Raw genomic sequence first — 23,465 nt, forward strand, 5'->3', positions numbered from 1 at the left:
TTATCTTCTTTTTCAGTTTAACAGTTTTTGCTTCACATACTTTATAGATTTGGTGTTTGGTACAGTTACATTTAGGTGGATTGACTCTTTTATCATTATATGTTAATCCTCTCTGTTTTTATGATTTTTTTTGTCCTGAAGTCTAATGTATTTGGTATTAATAGAGCCACTCTGATTTCTTTTGATTATCTTTGTGTGATATATCTTTTTCTATCATCTTATTTTCATCCTGTCTGTATCACTGTATTAGAAGTGAGTTCTTTGTAGATAGCCCAAGTTGGATCGTGTTTTTAATCTATTTTGCTATTTTCTGTCTTTTATTTTACGTATTTAGACCCTTTATATTTAATGTCGTCATTTATATGTAAGGGTGTAAGTCTACTATTTCATTGTTTTCTATTTGTTCTCTGTGTTTCTCTTTTCTTTTTCTGCCTTCCTGTTGGTTACTTGAAATTTTTTAAAATTTAGTATTTTGATTTATTTATGATATTTTGAATGTATTTCTTTGTATAGCTTTTTAAGTGATTGCTCTAGGTATTATGCACACATGCCACACACACTCATACAATCATAGTCTACTAGTCTCATTTTAACAGTCCATGTGAAGTGTGGAAACCTTTATATGATCCTCCCTTTATGACTCTTTACCCTCCCCTATTTATAACTTTAAATATTTTGCCTACATGTACTTAGAACCATGTCACATAGTGTTATAATTTTTATTCCAATCATCACACAGAATTCAGAAGGCTCAAAGGAGAAGAAGAGACTATTTGTCCACATTTTTGCTTACTGTGTTGTTATTCCTGATGTTTTGATTTCTCTTTTAAAAAGTCATTTTCTTTGTTTAGGGAACTTTTGTTAGCCATTATTTGAAGGTAGGTGGTCTGGCAATAACTTCTTTCAATTTTCCTTCATCTGAAAATATCTTGAGTTTTCCTAATTCCTGAAGGACATTTTCACAGATAAGAATTCTAGGTTGACAGTCATTTTCTTTCCGCATTTGAAACATGTTGTGCCACTTCCTTTGGCCTCTATGGCTTTTGATGAGAAATACACTGTCATTCAAATTCTTTTTCCATTATAGGCAAGATGTCCTTTTTCTCTGTTTCCATTTTTTTTTTTTTTTTTTTTTTTTTTTGGTCTTCAGTTTTGGAAGCTCGTCTATGATATGTTATTGTAGTCAGCTCAGATTACCATCACAATATCATAGACGGGGGTGGCTTAAACAATAGAAATTCATTTTCTCACTGTCTGTAGGCTACGAGTCTGAGATCAGGGTGCCAGGTGGTCAAATTCTGGTCCGGGCTCTCTTTCTGGCTTTCAGATAAGAGAGTTCTCTCTCTCTTCCTCTTCCTATAAGGCTACTAATCCTATCAAATTAAGACACTACCCTTATGACCTCATTTAATCCTAATTGCCTCCTAAAAGCCCTATCTCCAAGTACAGTTACATTGGGAGTTAGGGCTTCAACATGAATTTTAGGGGTGTACAATTCAGTCCATAGCATGTGCCATCATGTGGATTTAAACATTTTATTTAACTTGCTTGCATTTTACTAATCTTCTTGAGTCATTTAGTTTGATGTCTCTTACCACAGTTGGGGAGTTTTCAGTTATTACTTCTTTAAGTACTTTTTAGCCATGCCTTCTTTGTCCTCTTCCTCTTGGACTTCATTTACAGAAATGTTACACCTTTTGCTATAGTCCACAGTCCCTGTGGCTCCATTCACCTTCTTCTCTTTTCTTGCTGTTGTTTAGATTGGGTAATGTCTATCTTCCAATTAACTGGCTTTCCCCAGCCTCTGTGTCCTCCATTCTGCTGTTGTGCCCATCCACTGAGATTTTTATTTTGGTTATTGTAGTTTATCAGTTATTCTGGGTTTCTTTTCCATTCTTAAAATGTCATTTTTGTTCTTATTTATAGTTTCTTTTTAGTTGTGGAGACTTTTATTTCATTGCTGAGACTATACTCTTTGAAGCACCTTGTTTGTTTGTTTGTTTGTTCGTTTGAGACAGAGTCTGACTCTGTCACCCCGGCTGGAGTGCGGTGGTGCAATTTTGACTCACTGCAACCTCTACCTCCCGGGTTCAAGTGATTCTCCTGCCTCAACCTCCCGAGTAGCTGGAATTACAGGCACATGCAACCATGCCCGGCTAATTTTTGTATTTTTAGTAGAGACGGGGTTTCACCAGGTTGCCCAGGCTGGTCTCAAACTCCTCTGCCTGCCTTGGTCCCCCAAAATGCTGGGATTACAGGCATGAGCCACTGCCCCTGGCCTGAAACACTTTTAAAATGACTGTTTTAGGGCTGGGGGCAGTGACTTATGCCTGTAATCACAGCACTTTGGGACGCCGAGGCGGGCAGATCACCTGAGGTTAGGAGTTTGAGACAAGCCTGGCTAACCTGGTGAAACCCTGTCTCTACTAAAAATACAGAATTAGCCAGGCATGGTGATGCATCCCTGTAATCCTAGCTACTCAGGAGGCTGAGGCAAGAGAATTGCTTGAACCTGGAGGTTGCAGTGAGCTGAGATTGCACCATTGTATTCCAGCTATTCCAGCCTGGGTGACAAGAGCAAAACTGTGTCAAAAAAAAAAAATGTAGATAATTTCAACATTTCCATCATTTTACTGTTGGCATTTATTGATTGTCTCTTTTTATTCATTTTGAGGTCATCTCAGTTCTTGCTATGACATGTTTCCATTGAAACCTGGACATTTTGGTTATTATTTTGAGACTCTGTATCTTATTTAAACTTTCTGTTTTACTTGGCTTTGTCTGACATTTCTCTGTCAGGGAAAGGTGGTTGGAGGAGCCACCTCCTTACTACTTGATTCAGGTAAAAGTCTAGGTTCTCTACTTGGCCAATATTGATACATGAGAGTGGGGCTTGTTACTGTTGGGCAGAGTTTGGAGGTCTGGCTTCCTATGAGGCCTCCATTGATACCTCCCTATCTAAGAGTGAAAGAAATGCCTCATTACTACTCCCCATGTGGCTTCCATTGATACTGTGATGATAATGGTGGAATTGCTTCATTATGTTGGGTGTTGGGGGAAGTCCTGGCTCTCTAGTAGGTCTCCATGGATATAATGCCAGAGGGGTTGGGGAGTGGTGATTTGTTCCTGCTGAAAAGAAATAAAAATCCAGGCTCCCCATATGGTCTCAGTTGACACCATGGAGGTGGAGGGTTTTGTTGTTGCATGACAGAGATGAAAGTCCTGGCTCCTGGCTTGGCCTTATCTGATACCACTCAGGCTGGCAAGTTGAGAGCCTATTATAGCTTGATAAGTGTGAGGGTCTAGGTTCCTCAATTGTTCTTCACTGGACTGGGTAGATGTGGGACCACATTCTTTCTGTGATGTTTGGCTGGAGTATGGAAATTGCTTTGTGAAAGTTTTTGTCTTCCTGGTTCTTTGGCTAGAGATAGCAGGCTTTCTATGGGGCTTTTATTCACATTACCAAATCATTCAATACTTAGTCTGAGAGATGTGATACAAAACAAAAACACAGAAAACTTATTGCTGTGTCATTCTTTAGGTCTCAAGGTCCTGAATTAGTCTACATTCTCTCTATCATTTCTTATGGTTGTTTTATATATAATATAAAAACAACCATTTACATAATAAAAATACACATAATAAAATATTTAAAAATATGTTTGTTTTATATATAATATCTAGAGTTTTTAGTTATACTTAATAGAAGGAATAGAAACAAGCATCTATACTCTATTCTCCCTGAAAAAGAAGTCTGTGCACTTCTTTTGAAAACACCAAAATATTTGATAAGTGTATAAGAAATGATGGTCAATTACAGTATAGGCTCATTTTAGAAATGCAGAGTCCCAGGGAGCTGTCCAGGGTACTGGACTCTCCTTAAAGCTCTCAGACTCAGTGCATGAGAATTTTCCATTTCTCTGTCTTCTATTTTCTTCTTCTGTTTTCACCTGTTTTAATACCAGCCTCTAACTATTCTGCTCTACCCTTCCATATGCAATGTCTAAGTGCTGCCCGGTGAATTCGTGGTTAGTTGGCCCTTAATAACTAGCAATGCATTGGCTATTTTTGACAGTAATTTTTATTTGCTGTCCATTCTAGATATTCCCTAGTCTGGCTGAATCCTTGGGAAATTCATGACATTGTCATAGTCTTCAGTTGCTGTGTCACTGTTACTTCTAGCCATTAAGTCACTCTGTTTTGCAGAATGGCAGAAAAAGTCCTCTGGAAAAATGCAAGGCAGCAGAGAGGCCCCTCCCTCAAGATGTTAATAGTTTCAGAGGAAAACTAGAATTAGCTATATAACTAGGGGAAATTTTCTCACATCATTTATCTATACTACATTTATTATTCTTTGTTTTTACAATCTATGGAACAGAAAATAAATAATTGACCATTTTGAATTTTGTTTTCTTTTCTTTGAGTATTTGCAGAGAAATAACTGTAAAACATTTTACTTCGTTCTATTAGAAATATTGAAAGGGGATGAGGCAACCATGGCAGAAAAAGGCATTTTTACCCTTTAAGAGAAATTTCTCTCAGACATAGAAAAAATACAGCAGTCTCCTATTATGAGGTGACCTTGGAGCCAAGAAGTAGTAGTTATTCCCTCCATCCATTCCATTGCTAATACAACAGGTAAAAGTCAGAAAGATTAGTTTTCAAAATTTCTATAACCTCTAAGTAAAGTTTCAGCTGTCTTATTTTATCTGATAGTGATTTTACTGGTGGTACTTTTAAGACTTAAACCCACTTTAGGCAACTATTTTCTCTTCTTGAGCATTATGGGCATCTTTTATAGAAACTTTACCTAGCTGTCAGTCTATTAACCCCCAAGTATTTACTTTGATTCATCAGATTGCAGATATTTCTAAAAGGTATACCCCACAAAAATACACGGGCCTGAGAATCCTCAAGGGGGTTGGAATCCAGTGAGCTAGTGAAGGATCTTCAAGGTGTTTATTGAGCACTTACTTATTCCCTGAACTTTGCATGATGCTATATAGGTATTATTAAGTTAAACCTGACAATTCTCTAAGTTATGGACTTAGTATATAAATGATGATCTCTGTCTTCAAAGTGGAGATACTCTTTCCCTGTGTTTATGAAAATCATTAAATGACTGCCGGGCTGCATGTATGCAGTGAGTTGTTCTCTGATTACCAGTGATAGATTATCATGATTAATCTTCACCATTTCCCATTCTCCTCTGCACCCTCCCCCAATTTTTATGATAAAGGCCTTCTTCATCTGTTTGTGCTGCTATCATAACATACCTGAGACTGGGTAATTTATAAACAAGGGAAATTTATTTCTCACAGTTCTGGAGGCTGAGAAGTCCAATATCAAAGTGCTGGCAGATTCAGCATCTGGTGAGGACCCTGTTCCCTGCTTCCAAGATGGTGCCTTGTTGCTAATCCTCCAGAGGCGACAAATCCTGTGTCCTCACATGGTGAAAGGTGGAAAAGCAAAAAGATTTAAGTTAGTTCCCTCCAGCCATTTTATAAGGCACTAGTGGGGACCCAAAAAGCCACCTTTTTTTCTGGGGGAATGGAGTCTTACTCTGTTGACAAGGCTGGAGTGCAATAGCGTGATCTTGGCTCACGGCAACCTCTATCTCCTGGGTTCAAGTGATTCTCTTGCCTCAGCCTCCTGAGTAGCTGGAATTACAGGCACCCACCACCATGCCTGTCTAATTTTTGTATTTGTAGTAGAGACGGGGTTTTGCCATATTGGCCAGGCTGGTCTTGAACTCCTGACCTCAGGTGATCTGCCCTCCTGAGCCTCCCAAAGTGCTGGGATTATAGGTGTGAGCCACCACGTCTGGCCCAAAGGCCACTTTTTAATACCATCACAATGAGGATTAAATTTCAACAGTGGAAGGTGGAAAAGCAAAAAGGCCTAAGTTAGTTCCCTCCAGCCCTTTTATAAGTCACTAGTTGGGTCCCAAAAGGCCACCTTTTAATACCACCATGATGAAGATTAAATTTTAACATAAATTTTGGAAGGGACATAAACATTCAAGCCATAAGTCAAAGGCAGATGTTATGCTCCTTTGCTTGCACAAATAGCCAGTCTCTGGCAATGGACCATTTTCTAACTTGTATAAAGCTAGCTGGCCCGCATGAGGATTCAATCCATAACTCATACTTAACTTCTTGATCTAACCAGCTAAACTACTCGTTATAGTTAAAAAGGCAATACACAATAGAGGGACACATTCTCTCGTTTTTCAGTTTTAATAATTTTTAATGCCTTGACTAGATCAAACTAGTAAGATACAAAGCCTGCGTTTGATTCCAGGTTTGCTGAATTCCAATGTTGTACAGCTTTAAAAAGGGAATTATTGCATGCTTTAAAATGGTGTTTCCGTCTCACTGCATGTGGTGAGTGATGAATCACTGAATGGATGATGAACTGTTCTGAATGGTGCGGTTTATTATACATTGTACATTGTGTGCTGTGCACCACTGACCTGCATAGGATCTATGCGTGTTCTTCTGAATATTGAAAAAATGAGGCAAATGGTACTTTTTATCTGCCCTGAGGATGTTATGTATATTAATAAACTAGCATCTATGAAGAAAAGGTCCACATGCAACGACCTTTTCATTTGATAGCAAGAAAAGTCTGAATTAGTGAAAAGTCAGAATAAGTGATTACTTGGAATTTTAAAAAATCACCTTCAAGAACATTCAGTAGTGAAAACAAAGATTTATTAAATGGATTGATGGATATTTTATTGAATATATAATAATTCTTAGGAAATTCATATTTATATGAATTATAAGTGAGTAGGTGCTGCCCAAGTGCTTAAAAACAGTTTGTTCTTTTAAGAATCTTCACCATTCCTTCTAAGACTTTGCAGCATTTGGTGATGTCCTTAACAAACCATTGTATATAGCAGAGGATTAAACTGGAATCACACACAAATGGTCATGTATTCCAAATATGAAGATGTAAAAAGTTTAGAGTCTACTCTGAGCACCTACTTAGTGTAGTAGAGCTGAGCAGTTGAAGTCATTTGTTCTAAAATCACATAGGTCTAATCCTGAAATCCCCTCTTAACCATGTGACTTCGGACAGGTTACCTAGTACCTCTAACATCACCTGTGCTCATTTCTAAAATGGAGAGAATACTGATTAGTCATATCTTATATGATTTGGGGGCTACTGAACAAGATACTGCATGAAAAGTACTATAAATCATATTTACAACATATTAAAGATCAGCTGCTTCTATTATTAATATTAACACTATTAATAAGAAGTAATTTTACAAATGATGCTCTCTCCCTGTGAGAGGTTATGGATAACAACTCAGTCTATATTTGTTAGCATCATAAGAAGACAACTCCATATATAGTAGTCTGCTCCCAGATTTCTGCTTCTTGTTTAAGGTGGGAGCAAAGAAATGACAGGTTCAGTCCAAAATATCTTTGAGTTGTTCAGCTAACCCTGGGATTGGGTGAAGGATTTAGGACGGCTATGTTTTGTGTCTGAAATAAGGGGATTTCAAGACTCCTGTATTTACTACAGAGTATTCCAAACCTTTGCAGCTACCTTGAAACTCTCAATCATAATCAGCCAATAGGAAGAAGGGGCCCCAGGTAACTGTTGTAGAAACACTGCTGGCTTTTGCCCTGACTTCTTTTCTGCTCACTGCAGTAGCAACTTAGCTTCAAAATGTCCTCTTTAGTCATGCATTCTGATCAAAGTAGTTATTTAAAGATTGTGGCTAATGGTAGAGTAGATACCCCTGGTATTTCCCAGAGCAGAGCTCGCATTCTGGGAATCTTAGGTCCATGTGACTTCCTGAGTCAGTGATTCACACTGAGAAAAGAGATAGGTTTGGCATGACACAATCTGCAGATTCAAATAAATCCCCTGGGAGAGGATGAGGCTGCCGAGAGTCCTCTTTGCTGGCTTAAGCTCCCAGTGTATGCACAAAACACCCTGTCCCGGGCCCCAGATGTGTGCAGGTTTCTAATTGCCGGTGCTGCACTAAGATTTGAAGGGTGAGAGAGTTGCAAAATCACGAACACCGAGGGCGGTGTTAGGAAGGCAGCTTCCTGCACACTGTTGTAGGTGTTAGTGAGATTATCAATTGCTCCGGGAGAGACACAGGACTGGAGGGCTTGAGGAATGTGGTGGTCCCTCTCTTCGCTGTTTCTGCCCCCTGAGGTTGTGCTTTCTCAGGGATATGCACTCTGCACTTCCATTCCTGCAGTGAAATTAACTCGAGCTTGGCAGGTAAGTCTTTCAGCTCACCTTTAAAAAGAAAAGATATGTGAGCTGCGGTGGGGGTGGGCTGTACCCCATTTTCCTTACATTGGACATATTTTATTGGTGCAAAGTGGTATTTGGAAGCTTAAATGTGGGGCAGAGGTTTGAAGTAGACAGATGAACTCTGTGGCCCTGAGAGAAGAGAAAGGATAAACAAAAGGAAGGGAAGGGGACTCAAGCATTTTTCTCCTACTAAATCTCTCATTTTTCTTGGAAATTTTGCCTCCAGGCCGATGCCTGGCCCCAGAACAGGGTCTTTGGCATGAGTTATAGCTGTGATATTCCCTATTTTCCATTTTTTTTTTAAGTTGTCGCTGCATGGGAGCAGGCAGACAGAAACAGGGTTGCATGTTGTCAATACAGGCTGCAGAAGTCAATAAGCAGCCAGACAGAGAGTGAAATTGGAGGAGGCAGCTATAGATTTCTTAGGTTATTTCTTGTGAGTTTTTCAGAACTTGTGTGATTCAGGCTTGTCAGATACTATTTTGAGCTGGGCTGAGACAAACACATTCCCCTAGTGCACCAGATGTTGCCTGCAGCCTCCCAATTTCTAGAGGCACCTGGGTCGGCTTTCTTGGGGACAAGGGGATGTCCAAGCAAGGGTCAGGAATGAGGGAATTGGAAACTATAATGGGAAAAACGACTGTTTTACTGCTCTGGAATCTAATAGCAATCATAATGTCACCCGGGAGATAATTATTATGCTGTTAGTGATCGGCTTGAGATCAGGGACTGTGCCTTATTCAATTCACTGCTTGGATCAGAGTGAATACTCAATAAATGTGTGATGATTAAATGTTAGTATCAAAATACACACTTTTGGGGTAAGCTCAGATAGATATTCTGGGCTCTGCTTAGGATGATAAGATGGAGTAATGAGGGAGACTAATGTTGATTGGTGGATAATTATGAAGAAATGATTTCTGTTAAATAGTAGATTAATATCTGCAAGTGGAATTGTTAGATAAGGACACACAAACACAGGGTCTGTTTGCCTGCCTATCATCTGTCTACTTTTATCTCTCTCTTGTGTTTTACCTGATTCCAGAAGAATTTCAGAAAGCTTATAGGACAAGTTTAATGAAAATTAGCATCATTAGGGATAAAAATGACAAAATATATAGGCTTCATCCAGCAGTCGATCTTCTGTGGTTCTACAGTGACATGGAGTACAGATAATTGAAATGTAAGGGTTACTGTAACTTAATTTAAGCATTTATTTTAACCTCTTCCACCAATCTCATGCTTGATGCTGCAAACCTAGAGTAAAGTAGATGAATGTTCTGGCCCTGCCCTTGGTCCTAGTGAGGTAAAACTAGCAAAGGGCTGGTAACAGTCATGCAGGGGATTGAGTCATACATGGAGGGTTGGTTGAACATTTTGCCCTTTGGAGGTGATAAAGCAGATAATTGGATGGCTCTTCTCCATTCTGTGGGCTGGGCTGCTCTTTCATAGCTTCACAGTGCCTTGCTTACTTTTTCTTCCCCTATTTGAAACTGAATCAGGAAGATCATATTTCCCTTTCAATCCTGCTTAATAAAATATTCTATTATTTTCTCAGCTGCAAAAGTATCCTATTATCACTGATCATTTCCTCCTCATCTCAGAGTGTTTGTCACTGGCCACAGTTTATATACAAGCTACACAGGCTGCCTGGAACTTGTACTGGCTTTATAGTGGATGCTGGGGAAGGGGCGGGGGGTTCCGGGTATCTGATGAATTCCTGCAACTGCAGGGCTGGGAGCCTGGCGGGGAGCCAAAGGGATTGTGGACAGATGCTGTGATTGTGGTCGACCTGGCTCAGCTAATATTCCCAGACTTGGAGCTGGGGGGACACATTCACTTCATTCAACTCATACAAAAATATGGACTTAGTATCGACTATGTGTTAAGGCATGGAATTCTTGGCATACTCAGGGTGTGAAACCCGGGAGTCCATTTTCCCCAAGTAGCCGACTATGCTACCCACATAGCAGGTGCTGTTACATTGTCTTGTTTATTTCTGTTGGATGGGGAAAGAATTTTATCCTATTCACAAATGAGGAAGCCGAGACTCACATATTATGCACCATGCCTAAGATTGCAGGTAGTGAGTGGATGAATAATGATCGAGACTGTTTACTTCAACCGTACTGCACATCTGTAAGAAAAGACATTCAGAAAAGACTCTTACAAGGCAGTACCTGCTAAGGGCTAGAAAGTTTGGTGAGAGATGACTCCCATGGAGAAGTAGAAATTAAGATGGGCTTCAAAGCATCAGCAGATGACAAAAAACCCAACCCAAACTGGCTTAAACAGTAAGGGGTTGGTTATTGGCTCATGCCGAGTTGGCTTTATCCTCAACTCAGCTACCTATTGTCCTCTGGACCCTATCCCCCAGAAGCTGAAGGATGACTGCGGGAGTTTCAGACTCCTACATAGTTCCTGGGGCCACTTTCTCTCATTAGCCTCAACTATGACTGGGGGTAGGCAGGAGATAGTTTATTCTGTATCCTCTACTAAATAGCATAGGTAAGACTAATAAAGAAAACATTTTGCAAAAGGAAAATCTGAGTAGGAGAAGGGCAATGAATGGTTGGTAGCCCACTAACGTCCCATAGCAGAGGATTTAGAGAGGCAAAGGGGAACAGAACTCCTCACAGCACAAGCCCTAGTAGCAGTGGAGGGTGGGTAAGCCTGGGTTAGGAGTTATGATGTCAGTCTTCTGATGTTCCTGGGAATAGATGTTTTGGCCAGCTATGTGTTATTACCAGTGCCCTCTGACCCCAAAACCACATTGCTGCATCCTGATAGCTTCCTCCTAGACCTCAGAGGTTGGGGGTGGGGGTGTGGGAGTCTTAGTGTACTAAGGTAGAAATCAGTGAACCAGTAGGGTCAGATCATGTCAGTGGAAGTGATCCCAAGATTCCCTGTCTAGTCTGAGGCTGCATATACCCTGAACTCTAATAGCCCATTGATGCCAGCTCTTGGCTACCTGCTCCAGTGAAACTTTGGTCCTAAAAGTCAGCAGGTGCTCAGTGATAAAGCAGGGTACAAGGAGACAGAGACAGGGTCTTAGGGACTGGGATCCTGTTGAATGGCCCTAAGATGATGTGACATTTGTTGTTTCACTAACTCCTACCAACTCATGCCTAGGTTTGCTCAAAGGGCTTTTGTTTCTGGAGGCGTATCCTGAGGTCATGAGTGGAAAGCTTAGTGCTTGGCCCATCAAAACAGAGAACTCATTTTCTTTTTCTTTTCCAGAAAAGCAGAGAAGCATCATGGGTAATGAAAAAAAAAAGACTGCACTAGGAGGAATCAGGAGACATGAGTTTGACCTGGGGTCCACATGTACTGATTCCTGTTTGACTTTGTATAATCTTCTTTAATTTCTGCTACTAAGTCCCCTATCAAGGTGTTTCTGTTGTTGTTGCTTTTTCTCTTCTTTCCTCAGGTAGAATTTTTATAGTCAAGCTTTGTTATTCTAGCAAAGAAACCTGGGGTTATGCTTTGGAAGGCCATTTCTTCCTGTGTTCGAACCAAATTGAATTTAGCAGGTGCAAAGGGCTGCAGAAGAGACTTGGTGGTTGATAGAATTATAGCCAGGATTCAGAGGGCCATCAGGAGTCCTAGGCATTGACTCTTTGAGCCCTGTGTTGAAATCACCCCTCAAGGTTTCCTCTATCCAGGCTCTGCTCTTCTGTGTGTAACACCATGCCATGCCCAGCCAGCCACACTTGGGAATAATCTCAGATTCTGGATCTTTACCTCTCTTTTTAATTTTGCTGCTCAGCCTCTCTGTGCTGCCTTCACACATCCCATTAGTCAACAAAGTCCTATTGATTTTATATCCAAATTCCTCTTAAACCCACACTATCTTGTTCATCCCCAGTGTTTCAGTCCTACCCCTCCCCCATTGGACCCTTATAATTGCTGCCTTACTGTGCATGGGATATGAGAGGTCCTCCACAAATAGCATTTGAACAAATGCAGAATGAGATAATTACACAGGTGAAATGGCACGAAACAGGCCTGGAGTTCTCAGTATTCTACTTATATAAGATAAACATGGGTTGGTATTTCTAGAAATAATTATAGGAAAGAACTAGGTCCTTTTGTAGCCAACTCACCATGTGTCTGAAGTTACCTTATTTCCATCTCATGAAGATGTTTAACAAGTTTACGTGAAACAAACTGTTTGTTTCTACTGAGAAGACAATGCCCAAGTCTTCCCACATTCTGACGATGTGCCACACCCTCTCCTGCTTCTCTGAGGTCTCATTTTACCTTCCTCATTTTGCCAGCCTCTGGGAAACTTGATCTAAGCCTATGCAATGCTAAAAGTGCCTGCTTAACAGCTTGGAAGGGAGGAGAGGCAATTTATTTGCTCAATTGAATTACCTGTTTACACTTCTGATCTCCCAAGCATATGTCAGAACAAGAAGATAATAGAAGAAATTGTTAACATTGCATGGAACTAGGGAGTCCACATATAAGAGAAATTTATCACATGAAAATATTTGCTTTCTTTGGAGGTGAATCTCTTTCACCATCACAATTGCCTCCCTCCTGTCATTTGCCTTGCAACAAATTTTCCTTTACAGTATCTTTACTCAGGGTGCTTTCCCTCTGAAAACAGAAACAGCTAGTTGACATCTCACCACTCTGCTGCTTTGGTCGCATCCTAGTGACAGAATGACAAGCCCACTCCATAGGTGCCTCTGAAGAGCTTATTTCAGGGAGCTGCAAGACAACTATTTGCTCAGAAAATTCTCATGAGGGTGATGGTTTTCAAGCAGGAAGGAAAGGGAATTCCTGGTACACTTCCCCTCTGCATGCTGGAGAAATGAAGAAACACTTGAAGGCAAAGTCATAAGTCAGGTTGAGGATGGCTTCTGGTGGAGTGGTTTGGAGATTTCATCTCAAGTTGAGAGCTGTTCCGGAACAGCTTCTACCTGACTTGTTTATTTCTCAGCTATTAATAGAACTAACAGAGTGAGGATGGTCCAGGAATCTCTCCCATAATGTCCTACTTCAGGGCTTGAAATTCTATTAGAAATTCAATTTTAATATCATGGGATAAAACATAAATGCATGAATCTCTTTGCAGAACCCCTGCCAAGGGACACCCTTCAATAAATACTTATGAGGCTGGACACTGGGCTGGTTGCTACAAATACAAAGAAAAGCAAGTCATATCATCTCCTACCAAAGAGCTCACAACCTGGATGATGATGCCAATTCTAAGAATAACAAGAACAGGTGTAGATGGTGGTTGCTATATGCTAGGTACCATTCTATGTGCTTTACATGCTGAAGTCATTGCATTATCACAAGCCTATAAGACTCTTATCACTATTTTGTAGGTGAGGAAACTGGGACACTGGCTTGTTAAGTGTCTTGCCTGAATCACAGGATTAACATGTACAAGGCACTATGAGAGCAGAGAGAAAAGAGGCGTGGTCAGGGAGTAAGAGAGACACATGTATAGACCACTGATGTGGATTCATCATCTCCATAACTGGCCCTTTGCCCTTCCTTTGCATTCAAAATTATTCTCACTCTCTCGTTCAATTTAGCTATTCCTACGAAGGGGTGAAAATCCCTAACCTCTTGATATGAATTTAGCATTCAAAGGCACCTGAGATGAGAAAGACAAAAAGTATTCAATATAATTTGGGTCTGCTTGTTGATTTTTCTCAGGTTTGGTCAAGAGGCTGAGAAGCAAGTATAATGCAATGACACACAGATAAGCAGCATATTGAAAAGGTAGATCTCAATTTCTACTATTTCCACCAGACATTATGACCCTTTTTCAGTTATGGTAGTCTTTCAGGATTATTTTGATTATAAGTGACAGGAAAACCCAACCCAAACTGCCTTAAGTCAAAGAAAATTTTAGAGGGTCCCATAAGGAGAAAGTCTGGGGGTTGCTCTGGGTCTAGGAATAGCTTGATGCAAGGTCTCGTGTAGTATTGCTGGGTTTTCTGTTCTCATCTTTCAACTTAGTTCTACTCTCCTCTTGCCTCATGATCACAAGATTGATGCAGCAGCTCCAACCCTTACTTTGCTTAGCTTCTGTCTAGGGGGAGATATAAAAGTTACTTTTCTGAATTATCAGAAAGATTCCTGGGCTTTTCTATCGTTGGCCCTATTAGGTTGCCTGCCTATTTCTCGATCAGTAACTGTGCCCAGGGAAATAAATTACACTGGTTAGCTTAGGCCAATGGGTATAAGAATAAAATGAAAGTGGACAACCAGTAAGTCTCTGAGGAAATTCAGTTTATGTTGGAGACAGGTAGTGACATCTTCAATGGAAGCTTCTCAAGTGATCTATATTATAGCTCTGTTAGATGGCTATACAGAGCCATCCCTCCAGGGCTGACAGCATCTATAATACCTATGTTTCCTTATTCTCCTCCTGACCTATCAATATGTCTGCTCTATGCTCAGGAATATTCCAAAGTGGCTCAGTGGCATGAAGAATAGGAAATAATGTCTAAATGGACTATAGGACATAAGCTGGGTTTTTCAATGACCTTTAAGTTTCTTAACTCCTGAGCCAGGGTTCTTCTTCAGACCAGAGGGACCCCGAACATCTTTGGTCCTACAGATGGTGTTGGTTGGGTATCAGCATATGGAGAGATATGTGGGTGGGAGCAGCTGATGTCAGAAGGCCTGAGTTGGAACATTGGAGTAGAATCAAAGGAAAAATCTTGAGCCTTCAGCTGATGAAGAAGAAACCTCCTTAGCTGAAAAATGCAAAACTCTGGCAGACTCCTTGTAAGAATGATGAAGAAGAGACACAACTTCCTGAAATAATTAAAACTCCACAGGAGGGATATTATTATATATGGGGGTTACTAGAAGGAGAGTCAGGATTAGGGTTAGGATTAGGGGAGTTATTAGATGGGGAGTCAGGGCCTCCTGCCATGGGAACTTCTTGTCAGTGATTTCTTCCCTTGGCCCTCAGATAGGCAGCTTGGTGGAGAAGGCTTATACTTCTTAGCTGGGTGACCTTGGATAATTCACTTAATCTCGTTGAGTCTAGATTTCATAATCTGTAAATGAGGATAATAGAAAGACCAAGTTCATGGAGAAATTATGAAAATTAAATGAAAATGTTATGTTCAAACTCATGCAAGCTTGGCCAATAGCCAACAATTTGGTCAACATTAGTTTCAGTTATTTTCTCCCTGTCTGTAAACTCTAGAGTTTACAAACTCAGCAATTTGGAGGTTTTTCTCCCCACGCAGCACATGACTTCACAACACTAAGCATGTCAATAGTGAATTAACTTGTCATTAATGTATGGGTTTTGTTATGTTTGTTTTTGAATTAGTATTTTGAGCAGTTATACCAGATCACAGAATAGTGGAGGGGTTCTGATTAAGCTGAGCCTTTCCCTGCTGCAGCACAGACCCTGGGTGAGGGCCATTTGTATTGGGATCCCTGCCTTGCCCCTGACTAACCAGATCACTTTGGTCTCTGACCTCAGTGTACTGATTAGTCAAATGGGGATAATAATACCTTCCCACAAGGTTATTGTGAGAATTTGAGACAATTCATAGAAAACCTGGCTCTTTTATGAACTGTGCATTCATTCATTGTTAGTGCCCACTCTGTGGGATTTTGCAATTTAAAACATCACTTCCATGCATGGCTGTCTCTGGAAGCCTATGGGCCCAGAGTACCTCATCTGGTGATGGGGAAGCCCCCTAAATTGCTTATACGTATACATGTAAAATCAAAATCCACCAGTGCAGTTCCCCCTGCACCTCCCCCTAGCCAAGCATGGGACCAGGGTGACTGCCAGCTTGCTTTTTCCAAGGGATGACCCTGCTTTCATGCTTATGTGATTTACTTACAGAAGGGATTGTCACATTGGATGAGAGGTTGAATTTCACAGACCTCAAATGTCCTTTTCCAACTCTGAAATTTTATGTGTCTGTGTTTTCATTTCCAAATAGAAAATAACCCTTATCATTGCTAATGGTATTCCCTTAAGCAAGTTATTTAACCTTTCTATTTCTCAATTTCTTATTTTTAGAATGGAACTGATTATATTCCCTACATCCTAGGATGGTTGTGATATTTAAACAAAGAATGCATGTAACCTGTTCAGCACAATGTAGTAAGACATTAGTGGTGCTCACTGATAGACATTTCTTATTTGGGACATAACAGAGTGACATTTCCTGACTCACTTGTCACTGGAAGGGGCTGTGTGACAAGTCTGGCCAATGAACTGTGAGCCCGATAAGGTCTGTGATTTCTGGATCAGGGCACTGAAGTGTGGATGGCACAGCAGCCATAACATTCAACATGGTGGCTGGTCAGTCAGCCTGTGTTCCGAGCATCCCAGCCAACATAATGGCAGGTACTGTGAGAGGGAAATAACTTGTGGTGTACTAAGGTGCTTGAAATTTGGAAGTTTTTTTTTTTAACTGTTCCATAACTTCACCTACATTGATTGATACACACATTATTTTACTCAAGATAACAATAACTAATATTACTTGGGCATTTAGTATGTGCCAGGTGAGTATTGGTTCACATTTTGTAATACTCTAAAACATATGTGTTATTATTAATCTCATATTTAGATGGGAAAACTAAGGTTAGAAATGTTAAGTAACTTACCCAAGGTCACCCAGCCAGTAAGGGGAAGAGTGGGGATTTAAACCCATGTCACGTGACTTCAGAGTTTGAGCTCTTAACCACTGCTCAGCCGACTCCATAGACCAAACCTGTGGTTTCCTGGTATGATCAACCAATATTAATTCTGCTTTCCCTTTCTCTTGAACTGCATCCCCTCTAGTTGCATTTGGAAGTGATTTTCTTTGTTGGCCGTTACTCTTCAGAGTGGTGGTGAGGTTGGGAAACCAGCAGAGTGGCCTGCTGTGGGGAATGAATGCTGATGTTGTCATAGGAAGTCTCTCATTTTCTTTGCTTTGCTTGATGACTTTTGGTTTTTAACCTGTTATTTAAGCCAAAATCTTTGATATGGGAATAGGAAGCCTCTTAAGAGAAGGAAGAAGTGTTTTCTTCTTACCTTTGCTTGAAGGCATCAAGAGGATCGTCATGGGTCAAAGCCAGAGCCTGAGATGGGGATTCTTCTTTAAGTGATTTGTTGAGGGAGTGCTCTTGGGGAAAAGCTATAAGGAAGTGAGGGAGGCAGAGTAGGGCGAGGGAAGCTAAGCAAAGATGTGGTATAGCTGAGGTCTAGCTCAGCCTGATCCACGGAGGAGCTGAGCATGACTTGTGACAGTTTGCTCTGCATTGAGGCAACAGGGCTAAGCATTTTTTTTTTTTTTTTTTTGGACAGAGTTTTACCCTTATTGCCCAGGCTATAGTGCAATGACATGATCTTGGCTCGCCGCAACCTCTGCCTACTGGGTTCAAGCAATTCTCCTCCCTCAGCTCCTGAGTAGCTGGGATTACAGGCATGTACCAGCATGCCCGGCTAATTTTGTATTTTCAGTAGAGACGGAGTTTCTCCATGTTGGTCAGGCTGGTCTTGAACTCCCGACCTCAGGTGATCCACCTGCCTTGGCATCCTAAAGTGCTGGGATTACAGGCATGAGCCACCACACCTGGCCTGGGCTAAGCTTTTATACCCCTGCATCAGGTGGCCATTGGCCTTGGGTGTAACCTCCCAGATGTCTCCAGGTGAAGTGGCTCCCATTAGCTAAAGACAATTCTGCGGAGAAGGATGATGTGCAGTGCAATTAGCAGCCAACACCTGTAGCAGTTGGGGGATGAGTGCACTTGAAGGTAAAGGAGATCTGGAAGGGGCACCAAAAACATCCACTATAGTGTTTGAGGTCAGTGGCCCATCTGATACGGCTTAGCTCTGTGTCCTCACACAAATCTCACCTTGAATTGTAATAATCCCCACATGTCCATGGGAGGGACCTGGTGGGAGGTAACTGAATTATGGGGGCAGGCTTTTTCCCATGCTGTTTTTGTGACAGTGAATAAGTCTCGCGAGATCTGATAGTTTTATAAAAGAGAGTTCCCCTGCACACACCCTCTTGCCTGTCACCATGTAAGATGTGCCTTTGCTCGTCCTTTGCCCTCTGCCATGATTGTGAGGCCTCCCCAGCCATGTGGAACTGTGAGTCCATTAAACCTTTTTCCTTTGTAAATTACCCAGTCTTGGGTATGTCTTTACTAACAGCATGAGGACAGGCTAATACACCATCCTTTTTGGATTTGTGATTTTTTTTTCTGGGGGTGATATTGTCAAGTTGAGAGGAGGTAGTGAAGTGTGTAAGGTGTAAGTGTAGTGGTGACATGTGGCCTTGTCAAGGCCTTAGCATATGCCTTTTATTGACACTCAAGTGTTGTGTGTGTGACTGTGTAAGGGCAGGGTGGGTGTTGTGCACACTGTCCTGATCTTTAGACCTAGAACTGACACATTGTGTCTAGTCACCAGGGGAGTTGTCCCTTTCTATCTTTTTAAATGGGCAAGTTGAATGCCAAAAATGTTTAGGCAATTCTGGTGGTGTTTTCCTTTCTCATGAAATAGGCAGCTTCAACCTCATAGACCAAGAATCAGCCACTCTGCCTAACAATATTAATACTAACACCAATGCCCTTTATTAAGTGCCTATTAAGTGCCAGGGGATTTATTTGTATTACGAGATCTATTCCTCTCCACGACCCTGCAAGATAGGAATCATAGGATCTGTTTGATGGTCCAGAATAATAAATATTAGGAAGAATCAGCATTTTGTCCAAGGGCACACCGTTTAAACAGTTTGCGTCAAAGTAGCAAAGAAAATAAATCACAGCATCAAAGAACAGGAGATTAAGAGAAAATGATGAAAAACCACACGATCATGGAGGGGTAGAGAATACTATATTTATAATGGAGAAGTCTGACTCTTTGGATTAATATAAAAATCTTGCCATGTAGCATGTGGGAGAGGAGAGCAAGGGTGGCTCACATGCTGGAGACAGGATTTGGTTCCAAGCTGACTCTAAGGCTGATGCATCTTTCTGTGCCATGGTGTTTTAATAAGCATGTAATTTAGAAATGTCCACCCACTTACTTCTGAACCATATATTTCATTACAGGAGAGTGAACACCCAGGTTTTGGATACAGACAGACTTGAGAAACGGCTCTAAGACTTGGGCAGGTTATTAATCCTCTCTATGCCTCAGTTTCCTATTTGTTAAATGGGGATACTATTTAGCTTGTATGACTGTCATATGGATGAGATGTCAGCATATATACAAATTGTCTATCATGTAAAAAGCACTCAGTCTATGCCAGTTATTATAATATATTCATGAGGAAGTTTCAATTTTGTCAAGGAGAAAAGATGCTGTGTCAGTTCTTTACTCTTTCGTAACAAACTGTCACAACATTTGGTAGCTTAAACAAATAACAATTTATTATTTCCCATGAGTTGATGGGTTGACTGGGTAAGCCGTCCAGTTAGTTATATTTCATGTAATGTTAGCCTGGTCATTTATGTGGTTGCATTCAGCATGAACTTAGCTGAGCCTGGGATGTACAGGAAGGCTCCTTCACAAGGTCTCTTATTGCTCAGTTGTCTAACCCAGCTTCTTGCATGGTGACTAGATTTCAAGATCTCCAAAGTGGAAGCATCCCTGCTGCTATGGACTGAATGTTTGTGTCCCCTTGAAATTGATATGTTGAAGCCTTTATCCCCAGGTTGATGGTGTTTGGAGGTAGGGCATCTAGGGGTCATTAGAGTTTGATGAAGTCATGAGATTGGAGCACTTACGATGAAATTAATGTCTTGAGAAACGAGGAAGAGATGAGATCTCTGCATGCATGCACCAAAGAAGGCCATGGGAAGACAGATCCAGAAACATGGCTTTCACCAAGAACCCAACCATGCTGGCACCCTGATCTCAGACTTCCAACCTGTAGAAACATGAGAAATAAATGTTCATGGTCTATTCTCTGCGGTACTCAGTTACAGCAGCCTGAACTAAGACACTTGTCTTCTTAAGGCTTAGCCTGGAATTGGTGCACTGTCAATTCTATAAGTAAAGCAAGTCACATGGACAATGCAGATTCAAGGGGAGGGAAATTAAACTCAGAGTATTATTGGCAGAATGGCATGATGGTACTTGAAAGGGGAGGAGTGATTGGCAGCCATATTTGAAGACTACCTTTCTTGGATACACTCATCCTAGATCATTTATAAACAAGGTGAACTTATGAGAAGTTTAGTTTTTACTGCTCTGCATTTGGACTGCAGACATTTACCATGATGACTGCAGAGTGGGTTAGTGTTTTTAGACATGACTTCAGAGGACCAGGGGCTTCAGTTGAGCCCTGAATAAAGGATAGGAAATTGCTATGGAAGGAAAAGAGAAGAGTCTGTTGTATGCTTTGTTTTTTTCGCTCACATGAACCAGGACAAACTCAATGTGCCTTGGGTAGGGAGGGTAGGGACACTGATTTTAACTGTCAAATTGATCTAGAGTTGTCAGATGGGATAATTTAACCCTCAAATGAAGGTGATTTATCCTATGTATTGTAATCAAATAGTCATCTAAGTCACTCCCCATGAGCTCTGGTAAATCACTTTTAGTACATATCAAAAGTGACAGTATTATATTTTATTGCAGAATTGCGTCTTATAGTAATAACTAATGCATGCCATTGGCTTTTGCTCTAACACTGAATTACACTCACTTGGAGGCACATGGATCCCGGTGGGCGCTGTTGCTTCCATTTGCTTGTCCACAGTCAGAACTGAGAGGCAGGTAGAAAAACTGTACTGCCGCAACCTTTGTAGATTAGCTCAATTCAGAGACACCTGTGGTCTTGTGAAATGCAAAACTTTACTCCAGTGGCATTTGGATCAGTGTGAACTAGGATGGGCCTAGTAATTCTATTAGGTGAATGATAAGTGCTTTATAATGAAACTCAAGGACTTTATTTCAACAGAGATATAAGGACTGGACAGGAGTCAGGCTTAAATTATATCTTATCTGGGCTCCTGCTGTAACCTTGTAACTGGTCTTACCACTTGTGGTCTCAAGACTATTTTGTCCTGCAGCCCCCAGAGCAATCTTCCTGAGATGCAGAGACAACTATGCTGGCCCCTGGCTTAAAGCCATCATGGCTTCCCAATGCCTGTGGGATGTTGTCCACACTCTTAGCTTAGCTTAAAAGGCTCCCCATAGTCTGGCTCCTGCCCACATTTCCAGCTTCATCTTGCACCACTACCCATCTTGAACTTTCTGCTCTCCTACATACCGTGATTCGCTTCTCCACGCTGTTGTTCATGTCCTTCTCTCTGCCTGAGATGCGCTCTCCCAGTTTCCTGACCTTGACCTCCTTTGCCTGGCCAACTCCTCCTGGGGCTGGAAGATGCACCACAAACATGCCCCCCATGGGAGCATTCGCAGACGCTCTCAGGCTGTGATCATAATTTCCTGAGTATCTCCCCTCATCATTTCACTTCTCACATAGCATTATTATGACTTATTTAGGCCTGTAGCTCTACTACTAGACAGACTGTGAGTTCCTTGAAGGCAGGAACCCATCTTAATAATATGAGTATCCCAATAAACCAGCACAATAACTGGTTGGCCCAGAGGAGATGCTCAATAAATGTTTGTGGAATTTGTGAATTTATGAAAATACCTCTTTGGGTTGTCACAGAAACACATGAGCAGTGGAGACTTAGAATTCTCATCTTGAATCTGAGTTTCCTTTGATCTGAGGAGCTTCCTGTTTTGAGGTTACACATTTATTTTATTTATTTATTTATTTATTTTTGAGACAGAGTCTCGCTCTTGTCGCCCAGGCTGGAGTACAATGGCACGATCTGGGCTCACTGCAACCTGCACCTCCTGGGTTCAAGCGATTCTCCTCTCTTAGCCTCCAGAGTAGCTAGGATTACAGGTGCATGCCACCATGCCCGGCTAATTTTTGTATTTTTAGTAGAGACAGGATTTTACCACATTGGCCAGGCTGGTCTCAAACTCCTGACCTCAGGTGATCCACCCATCTCAGCCCCGCAAAGTGCTGGGATTACAGGCGTGAGCCCCCACACCTGGCCTGAGGTTGCATATTTAGATTGGAATTAGTGTGCATGTTCTCCATGAAGCTGAAATTTGTATGACTCTGGGACCTAAAAGCCTAGGCAAGGACACAGAGATATATTAGCCTGGGGGAGATTGGGGGCTGTTTTACTATTTAGCATTAAGTGAGAAATTAAGCAAGTCTTACACACATGGATTTGAGTTCTGCTCCATTTCTGGGGCTTTTGTGTGTTAGAAATAAGTACAGGTGATTAAATCATTTACGTTGGTGGATTGGGGGCTGCCAAGCTTCTCTGAAGGGCCCACATTTTCCTTTGGTACTCCATTTCTCATTTTGCCCTTAGAAATAAGGAATCTGGGAGTAAATTCCAGAGGTGGTAGGAGAAGGGAGAATGCATTCCCACATTGGTGGCTAAGGTTCATGAGCCCCTAGAAAAGAAGGGAAAGATCTCTGAGCTTAGGACATGGGACTCCCCTTTCTTACTATAATTTGTAGACAGATTGGGGCAAGTAACTCCATGCAGATTTGGAAACATGTCAGAGTGTGCCTTACAAGGAAACAAAGCAAATACAGGAGGAAAAAGGTAGGCCGTTTTTTGGTCTTTAGAAACAAGCATTTTCTTACATCCTTTTTTTCCCGGTATATGTCCTATGAAAGTCATTCTGGTAGCAATGGTAATAGTACTATTAATAATAATGATGTACATATATTGGATGTTTTCAACATGCCAGGCACCATGCCAAGCTTTTTACCTGGCTTATTTCATTTCAATTTATAAGTTTATGAAGCAGATACATTTTCATTTCTATGTTACAGATGAGGCACAGAGAGGCATAGAAACTTGCCCAAGCTTGGAGGAGCTGGGATTTGAACTTAATCTAACACAGCACTGTACGTTCTCAAGTTGGCACTATATTACCTTCCAAACAACGTTTACACTAACAAGTGCAGCTAATGTTTATTGAGTGCTAACTCTGTGCTGGGCACGTTGCCAACCTCTACATGAAGAGCCTCAGTTACCCCTCAGCACCATCTTTGGGGTAGGTTATTATTATCCTTATTTCAAAGATAGAACAACTGAGACTTAGAGATTCAGTAACATGTCCAAGGTCACATAGCTAGTTCACGGACCTGAGTTCGCTCTTCGGCTGCTTG

The 23,465-nt window shown here is 41.2% G+C and overlaps 1 protein-coding gene across 17 annotated transcripts in view; it reads left to right on the plus strand.

The window, feature by feature from the left end:
* Positions 1–23,465, plus strand: part of NRXN3 (neurexin 3) — a 1,630,631-nt gene that overhangs the window by 154,039 nt on the left and 1,453,127 nt on the right. Inside the window, exon 1 of one of the 17 annotated variants that reach the window (XM_025391736.1) lies at positions 8,125–8,253. The exons of the other annotated variants lie outside the window; for them this stretch is intronic. The gene's annotated coding sequence lies outside the window, so the exon portion shown is untranslated. Of the gene's footprint in view, positions 1–8,124; positions 8,254–23,465 lie in introns of those variants that run through there. 17 annotated transcript variants of the gene reach the window in all.

Source organism: Theropithecus gelada, chromosome 7b (genome assembly GCF_003255815.1).
Source record: "Theropithecus gelada isolate Dixy chromosome 7b, Tgel_1.0, whole genome shotgun sequence".
NCBI lineage: Eukaryota > Metazoa > Chordata > Mammalia > Primates > Cercopithecidae > Theropithecus > Theropithecus gelada.